This window comes from Dromiciops gliroides, chromosome 4, assembly GCF_019393635.1.
Source record: "Dromiciops gliroides isolate mDroGli1 chromosome 4, mDroGli1.pri, whole genome shotgun sequence".
NCBI classification, from domain to species: Eukaryota; Metazoa; Chordata; class Mammalia; order Microbiotheria; family Microbiotheriidae; genus Dromiciops; species Dromiciops gliroides.
Window position 1 is genome coordinate 397,308,466 of NC_057864.1, and position 9,674 is coordinate 397,318,139.

At 38.6% G+C, this 9,674-nt stretch overlaps 1 pseudogene; it reads left to right on the forward strand.

Annotated features, from left to right (window-relative positions):
- Window positions 1-299: 299 nt before the first annotated feature.
- Window positions 300-617, forward strand: LOC122756248 (annotated as a pseudogene).
- The last annotated feature ends 9,057 nt before the right edge of the window (window positions 618-9,674 follow it).

Consider the following 9,674-nt stretch of genomic DNA (forward strand, 5'->3'; position numbering starts at 1 on the left):
TGACTGATGATTAGAAGGTGAGCTAAAGAACCAGTATGCTAATGGAAGTGGTGAGAAAACAAAGGCAACATGGAAATCCAAGGACTGATAGAATGAGAGGAAATGGGACATAATTCTGGGCCAGCTGAAGCTTGAATGGAAGGCCTTAAGAAGGGCTTAAGAACATAAAATGGTAAACATTCAAGTGTTTCCAAAGAGAATATCAATGATGGTAAGAATTACAGTAGATATCCCAGAGTTCAGTGCTCTTTCCTTCCTTCTGTTGTGGCTGCCCTTGAGGCTACAATTGAACCACAGGCATGGCCATCCGCTACCCCATGGCCATGGGCCTCAACAAGGGCCACAAAGTTACCAAGAATATTTAGAAGCCGTGACACTGCCACTGTCATGGGCGCCTGACCAAACACACCAAGTTTGTGCAAGATATGATCCGGGAGGTGTGTGGGTTTGCCCCTTATGAAAGACAGGCCATGAAATTGTTAAAGGTCTCCAAGGATAAGTGAGCCCTAAAGTTCATCAAAAAAAGGTTGGGAACTCACATCTGAGCCAAGAGGAAGAAAGAGGAGCTCAGCAATGTCCTGGCTGCCATGAGGAAGGAGGCTGCCAAGAAAGACTAGACTGGACTCTGCCTGCCTTGCCCCAGTTACCCAATAAAGATTTGACAAACAGGAAAAAAAAAAAAGAATTACAGTAACCACAATAATAATAGTTAGTATTGATATAGTACTTGATGTGGGCCATACACTATGTTAAGCACTTTAACAAATTCTATCTCATTTGATCCTCCCAACAACACTGTGAGATAGGTGCTATTATGATTTACATTTTACAGATGGGGAAACTGAGGCCAAGAGAGGTTAAGTGACTTAGCCAAAGTCACACAGCTAGTAAATGCCTGAGGCTGGATTTGAACTCTTGTCTTTGGGGCTCCAAGCCTAGCATTCTATCCACTGTACCACTTAGCTGCCTTATTATTCCATGATTGACTTGGATTTTCTTGTTCTATGAGAAGGAGAAGCAGTCAGGGCTCTCTGCCAGTTATAAGACATCAAATATAAAAGCACCAGTCTTCTAGAGTTCCAATATGCATAGGAGTATGAGTTAACACTATGCATGTACTGAAGGAGGGATGAAGTCCAAAGGTCAAGAGTCTTCATCTGATGATTTGCCCCACTGGAGTTAGGAGTTGAACATAAGTTGCAAACTATTGTATGCTCTGTATTCTTTTTCCTACTCAGAGTAGTGGCCATGGAACACCAAACAAATTCACCAGTGTCTTCTAGAACTACTTGGCCCAGGGGCAGTTAGGTGGCACAGTGTATAGAACACTGGTCCTGGAGTCAGGAGGACCTGAGTTCAAATCCAGCCTCAGACACTTGACACTGACTAGCTGTGTGACCTTGGGCAAGTCACTTAACCCCAATTGCATCACCAAAAAAAAAAAAAGACAGAGAGAACTACTTGGCCCAGATCTATCAGGGGTTGCCTGGGGAAAGCTACAGAAATAGAGCACAGAGGTATATTTTTATTGTGTATTATTTATTGCTCTTATTTATTGAATGCCAAGAGGAAAACAATGGTATATAGAATTGGGTATGATTTGTTTCTATGGGGGATAACTCTATTATGCAATTACTACAGGAGGTCCTCAAGAGTGTCCTTGTATGCTTCTTCTGACCTCCATATGAATGCTTGTCTTGTGCAAGTTCTCCTTAAAAGTCTTTTAGGTAAACATGTTTGGCATTAAGGCTATGTGTCCAGACCATCAGAGTTGTATTTTCTGCAGTAATCTGAATGCTTGGTAGTTCAGCTTGGGAGAGGACCTCAGTACCTTATCTTGCCAGGTGATCTTCAGAATTTTCCCAAGACAATTCACATGGAAGCAGTTCAATTTCCTGGAATGGGGCTAGTAGATGGTCCAGGTTTCACAGGCATACAGTGATGAAGTCAGGACAATCGTTCTGTAGACCTTCAGTTGGGTAGGCAGCTCTATACCTCTTTTCTCCCACGCTTTCTTCTGGAACCTCCCAAGTGCTGAGCTCGTTCTGGCAAAACACATGTCCACCTCATCATCTATGTGGACATCCATGGAAAGTACGCTGCCAAGGTAAGTGAATTTATCCACAGCATTAGAATCTTCTCCATATGCTATAACCAAAGGTTCTGCATATGGATGACGTGGTGATGGTTGGTAGAGAACCTCTGTTTTCTTGGTGTTGCTTGTCAGACCAAAATGAGCACTTTAGCATCAATTAGGAGGCATGGGAGATGACAGCACAGGACGACCCATCATGGCATGCCCCACATCAAAGAAGGTATTGTGCTCTATGAGCAAAGCGGAATCACAGTAGCACAAAGGAAACATGAAATGTGCAAATCTAGACACATCTCCATTCCCAATGTTCAGATGGTCTATTTGTGCCCAACCTGTGGTAGAACCTTCTGAGCTTGTACTGGACTATCAGCCACAGTCAAACGTATCATACTTTGATGCTAGCATCAGGATGTCATTCGTCCTCTTTGAGTACAGAGGGAAAACAACATGAGGTCCAGTGAAGTGTAGCCAAGTAAGAGAAGATACAGAGTTTACCAAAGGTGGGGCACCGAGATCTGAGTTTTATTGGATAAATCAACAATAATCCATACCCATGCCTGGAAAGGGAGTTAGCATTCAAAGAGATTCATAGCTAAGAGGAAGAATCATAGAGTGTTTGGCTCTTTTCTGCTTAGTGGGGTGTCAGGCCATAAACATTAGTGTGTGCATGGAAATTCCCAATGCCAGATCCTCATTGTTGAATATCACAGAATAGCAGAATTTGGAAATTCAAAGAAACCTCATCTGCCATCTACTCCATCCCATCAAGTCAGGTTAGTGGCTAGGAGTACCATCTGTTGATTAAATAGTTAAGTGTCTACTTGAAGTATGAATTGCCTCTACAATATCCCTGACAAGTGATCATTCAACCTTGCTTGAAGATCTCAGGAATAGGGGAACTCACTATCTCCTGAGACAACCTATTCCACATTTTGAAAAGCTATAGTTGTTAGAAAGATTTTCCTCTTAAGTCAAAGATCTGCCTCCCTGAAGTTTCCATGCATTGCTCCTAGTTCTGCCCTCTGGGACTGATCTAAACTAGTCTCTAATGACCCTTTTAATGTAAGAAAACAGTGATCATCTCTTCCCTAGAAGAATCAAGGAAGAGCTCATCTCTACACAGGAGTTATTTATAGTCCAGAAAAGTCCTGAACACCTAATACTTACTACAAAAATATCAAAAGTTTGTTTCAGAGATGAGGAAAGGGAGCATGACACTAGTGTTGTCATGCCACTGCCAAATCTTGAGCCACTGAGTTTGCTTAACAACCAGTTATTTCTTCCCCCCCACACCTATCCTGTGATGGCTGATGCGGTCTTGTGACTTCACAATGAGGAGAGAAGAAAACATCATCTCTTTGAAAATGGATAATAACATCACTGGGATGACATGAATTAACTACATAATTATGGAAGGCCTCGCAATAGTGTTTTCATGATTTTCCCTATAATTGTCACCACCACCACCCCCAACACTCCATATCGTTAGGTACTCTGGAGTTCCCCTGTTATTACAGGGAAATTACAGTGTTTATATTCTGGACAGTGTGCACTTAGTTTATGTCACCCTCCTATTTTTCATACTTAACAATACACAGCTAGATAGAAGGCCTAAAATTCAGGTTGCCAAACTAACTTGAATGAGGGCTGGACACATAAAGAGCAATTATGCTTAATTTTAAGACGAAGACTGATAACAGTTTCTTCCATCACTGCCTTACAGTTATTAAAAGTTTTTTTTAAGTTATGAATTTGGTTATTTCTACTTTTTTTTTCTGATTACCTCAATTAGTCTTAGCACTAAGACACCCCCCAAGTATCATTGTAAACTTTGATACTTATTAGTTGTATGATCGCTAGCAAATCACTCACCTTTATTTCTCTGAGATTGTTTCTCCATCTGTAAAAACATGATAATAATACCCGAATTACCTCCTCATGCTTAGAATGCACTCCTTCCTGGATTCCTTGGCTTTCTTCAAGATGAATTTCAAATTTCAGGAAGTGACATTTGCTTGTGGGAGGAAGAGGGGGCGAGGCTGATGCTCTGTCTCTCTTTTGTCAGGACTCTGGTGGAGAGTGGAGCGAGAAATGCACTCTCACTTTAATAGATAGATGAATCTAGGCCTTTCTCTCTTTCTTTACCAAATTCTTATTCTCCTTAATAAATGCTTAAAAGTCTAAACTATTGCTAAAGCTTATAATTTATTGGTAACCACTCATTAGATATTTTAGACAGACTAGCTAGAATTTTAGCCCCTTACAATATGTATATATACATATACACACATGTTCATGTGTGTATACACATATGAATATAAATATATATGCATATATATATATTTAAGAAACATAATAGTTTGCATATTATCTCTCCGTTAGAGGGTCTGGGATTGTGCTTTTGCCTTTCTTCATATCCATAGCAATTAGTCCATTGCCTGGCACATAGTAGATGCTTAAATGCTTGTTGACTGATTAAAAAGTTTTGGGGAGGAGTGTACTTTATATACCAATACCATAATAAATCATTGTGAATGATTATTAATAAATGCCATTTAATTAAAATGTTAAAATGAAAATTAGAAACAAATAAAATGAAAATTAACAATAATTAAAGTTTTTAATCATCATCATAGGAATAAGTCAAGCGAGGATGAAGCGATATTGATATTACAACTGGATGTATGATTTGAAGATTAGTTGCAACTGGCATGATATGGTCTACACCTTTGCCCACTCACAAGAATGACAATTAGTTGTTTGTTTGTTTGGGATTTTTTTTTTTGGTGGGGCAATAAGGATTAATTGACTTGCCCAAGGTCACATGGCTAGTGTCAAGTGTCTGAGGCCAGATTTGAACTCAGGCCTTCTTGAATCCAGGGCCAGTTCTTTATCCACTGCACCACCTAGCTGCCCCAACAATTAGTTTTGATATTACAAGATAAAAATATTATCTAAATTCCTAGCCAGTTCAAATATTCTGTAATTTTATGATTCTAAAACCTTTCCACTGGCTGCATTTAGAGTTGGTGTTCAATCTTTTTTTTTTTTTAGTTAGGCAATTGGGGTTAAGTGACTTGCCCAGGGTCACACACCTAGTAAGTGTTAAGTGTCTGAGGCTGGATTTGACCTCAGGTACTCCTGACTCCAGGGCCGGTGCTCTATCCATTGTGCCATCTAGCTGCCCCTGGTGTTCAATCTTAAAAACTGTCTTAGCTAAAAGAAAATCCCAATCCATTCTCTAAATGAGCCTCTTATCAACAATGAAACAAGTGGAAATAGGATGAGCACTAGAAGACTTTGCAAAATTCCTTCCTATGAAATGAATTTAGTTGGGACTACAAATGAAATAATAAAAATTATAAAGCACTTATTGTTGTTCAGTCCTTTTTCAGTCACGTCCAACTCTTCTTGACCTCATTTGGGATTTTCTTGGCAAAAATACTGGAGTGGTTAGTTGTTTCTTTCTCCAGCTCATTTTACAGATGAAAAAACTGAGTCAAATGGGATTGAATGACTTGTCCAGGGTAACACAGTTAATAAATATCCGAGACCAAATTTGAACTCAGGAAGATGAGTCTTCCTGCCTCCACATGCCATACTCTATCCACTATGCCGCCTTTCATGAAGCACTTACTATGTACACAACATAGTAAAGTCTCCTGCCTCTCTCACTTGAAGTGCCTTCCTGCCTTAACTAAGCTGACTTGCCCATCATAAGAATTGGCTGTTGGAGCCTGTGTGCTCCTGTGTAAAATGAGAGGGTTGGACTGCTAAGGTCACTTTCAACTCTAAATCTATGATCAAATCTATGATTACTGAAGGCTTTTGGGAGTAGGTGATGGAGAAGTATACATGGAAGGACATAGAGAAACAGGACTCTTCCCAGGGAAAACCATAAAGTAGGAGAGCTTTTGTTTGGTGACATCAGTACCCCTTCACATCTCTTATACATCCCCCACCAGGACCCCGAGGCCCTTAATTTGTTTGGTTGTTGTTGTTGTTTCTGCAGGTCAATGAGGATTAAGCGACTTGCCCAGGGTCACACAGCTAGTGTCAAGTGTCTAATGCTGGATTTGAACTCAGGTCCTCCTGAATCCAGAGTTGATGCTTTATCCACTGCACCACCTAGCTGCCCCTTTGGGCCCTTAATTTCAGTCTAATACTGAAGCTGCTATATTATAAACCATCTGAAAAGTTAATTCACTGAAGTGTTAATAGCTAAGAATGTTCATATATATTAACTTGTATTTAGCATAAGACAATGCATTAACCCAAAGGAATCTATTAGTTTAAGGGAAGAAGGATGCTTCTTAGTGCTCCTTAAATTACAGCACACAAGATTCTTCCTTGTCTGTTTTCACATACTGGTCGTGTGTGTGTGTGTGTGTGTGTGTGTGTGTGTGTGTGTGTGTGTGTGTGAGAGAGAGAGAGAGAGACAGAGAGACAGAGAGAGACAGAGACAGAGACAGAGAGAGAAAGAATTCAGAGATCATTAATTGTGACTTATCTAAGACAAAAGGAACAATCTCTGAATATAAAAATCCTAAGAAGGCCTTACTGAGAAAAGACAGAGAAAGAAAGTGAAGGCAGGGAAGAATAAAGGGTGGGGGAAGAGCAGGGAGAAAAGACAGCAATAGAGATTAAAAAAGAAATAACGACATTGCCTGGTGTAATCATTCCATCATTAACTACTGAATGAATAACTTATATATCCTGTGGCATATTAAAGTATGAATTTAGAAGACTGTAAATATGAGAAAAATGAGACCACTTGACCCTAACAGTTGGTACACACATGCAGGTGGCAGTTGGTATGTATACACTCAGCCCACACATGGAGAAAGGCACTCATTCACAACACTCCCCTTCCTTTACTTAGCCAATAAATATTGATTCTGACCTGGTGGTTATTCATTCCATCAACATCTTTTATTCCAAGGTTTCTTAAGACTATAAAAAGCTAATTTATACATTCCTAGACTGGCCCCAAAATGCAGATTTTTTTTTCCTTCAGCTATTTATAATTGTGATTGTAAACATGAAAAAAAAATCATTTGGATTTCCCCCAGTTTGGCAGGAGTTACTTCTGTAAAGACCTTCTCCAATGCCATGGTATTTAGGTCACTTTCAGTTTTCCCAGTTCACACCAGGCAACAGGTGTGAGCTCTGGTAATGCATATTAAACTGAAAGGTTTTCTGTATAAGCTGGCAAAATACCGAGAACCCAAACTCAGACCAGTGAACACTTTCTTATCTCCATGACAATTTTGTCCTTCAAAAGGTAGATGAATCAGCAAGGGGCAATTCAATTTTGATTCTGATCCTCATTAAGAAGGAGGGAGTGGTTGCTGAGATAGAAATGAAGGGAAGGGGCAGCTAGGTGGTGCAGTGGCTAAAGCACCAGCCTTGGATTCAGGAGTACCTGAGTTCAAATGTGGCCTCAGATACTTGATACTTACTAGCTGTGTGACCCTGGGCAAGTCACTTAACCCCAATTGCCTCACAAAAAAAAAAAAAAAGGATGGCAGTGGCGGTTGGGGGGGTGGAGATGAGAGACAAACATTTATTAAGCACCAACTCTGTGTCAGGCACTGGGCTAAGCACTTTACAATTTTCTAATTTGATCTTCATAACAATTCTGTGAAGTACGTATCATTCTTATTCTTATTTTTACAGGTGAAGAAAATGAAGCAGTCAGAAGTTAAGTGACTTGGTCACTTGGTTACATTAAGGGTTACAAGCTAGTAAATGTCTGAGGCCATATTTGAACTGGTTTTCCTGACTCCAGGTCCTACATTCTATCCACTAAAGAAACAATTCTGATGAAGAGGAAAATGGAAAGTTGCCTAAATGGATTGATGGATACACAAAGATCTTAGCCATAAACTTTGATTATGAAAAGGATATAGATATTAGATATAGATATGATTGAAGCATGAACAAGTAACATAGGAGTATGGTGTGGTTCTATAAAGACAGTGACATGCTAAAAATTTTGGAATGTGGTGAAGCAAAATAAAAACAAAAAGGAATATAATGCCATGTTGGGAGCAAAAAATTGTTCTCAGAAGAGATAGGACCTCTGCTCCAAAAGATGGGCCTATGAGATTTAATGATGGAGAGAAGGGTGAGCTATTGAACTCTTACTTTGATTTTATTTTCTCTGTAAAGGAGTATTTGGATTGGAAATGTCAAAACAAGTCAATAGGAAATTGATATGAAAGATAAATAAGGTGGTAGTAAAAAAGTATACAAATAACCCTTTTGAGTTCATGCCAGAAAACTATTAACCTCAAATGTCATTTAATATAATCACTTTATCTTAAGGGAACTGAGGCCCAGTGGAATTGTGTGGCATCATCAGATCCACATAAACTACATCCTAAGGTACTGTAAGAACTGGCAAATATGTCTACTATATCTCTGTCAGTGATCTTTGGAAGATTGTGGAGACTGGGAGAATGGAGAAAGATGGATGGTTTCCTAATTTTCAAAGAAGGGAAGAAAATGAAGTCTGTGAATTATAGGCCAGTCAAGATGACTTTAATTCTCAAAGAAATTTTACAACATTATTTTAGCTTTTTTAAAATTTTAAAACACTTTTTTGATATATTTTATTACATGATCATAGTTTCCCCCATATCTCTTCCCCTGCCCTTCTGAGACCCATCCTACATAACAATTAGCATTTTTAAAGAAAAAAAGAGGAAAAAAATGAGCATAACTCATTAATACTTCAAAAGAGTATGAAAGTATATGCAATGAGCAACACTTGGGGCTCTCCCACCTCTTAAAAGGAATAGGATGAGTGAATTATCTTACATCTTCTTTCAAGACATACTTGTTCTTTACAATTTTGCAACATTCACTTTTGATTTGGGGGGAAAGTTCTGTTTATATTGTCTCTACCACATATTTTTAAAAGGGTGATTTTAAAACATCTATCAAACAAAATAGTGGTCACAAATAGTCCACTTAACTTCATTTAAAATAGGCCATGCCAAACAAACCTTGTTTCCTTTTTTGTTAATTGGCATGATTATTAGACTGGTAGATTAAAGGAATTCTTTTTTTTAAGTGTCAGCCCTGGCATGTATGTATGTATGTGTATATATATATATATATATGAGTTTAAATTATTTTTAAAATTTTTCAATTATATGTAAAGATGTTTTTGAGTTACAAATTATTTTTCTCCCATTCTTCCTTACCTCCCCCCTGAAGCTAGCAAGCAATCTCATATAAGTTATATATTACAAACATGTTAAACATATTTCCATATTAGTCATGTTATGAGAAAATAATCAGAAAAAGAAAAAATGCAAGAAAGAATAAACAACAAAAAAGCAATAACAAAAGTGAAAATAGTATGCCTCGATCTGCATTCAGACTCCATAGTTCTTTTTCTGAATGTTGAGGGCATTTTCCACCATGAGTCTTTTGGCATTTCCTTGGATCATTGTATTGCATTGTAAGTCTATCACAGTTGATCATCACACAATGTTGCTGATACTGTGTACATTGTTCTCTTGGTTCTGCTCTTTTCACTCAGCATCAATTCATGTAAGTCTTTCCA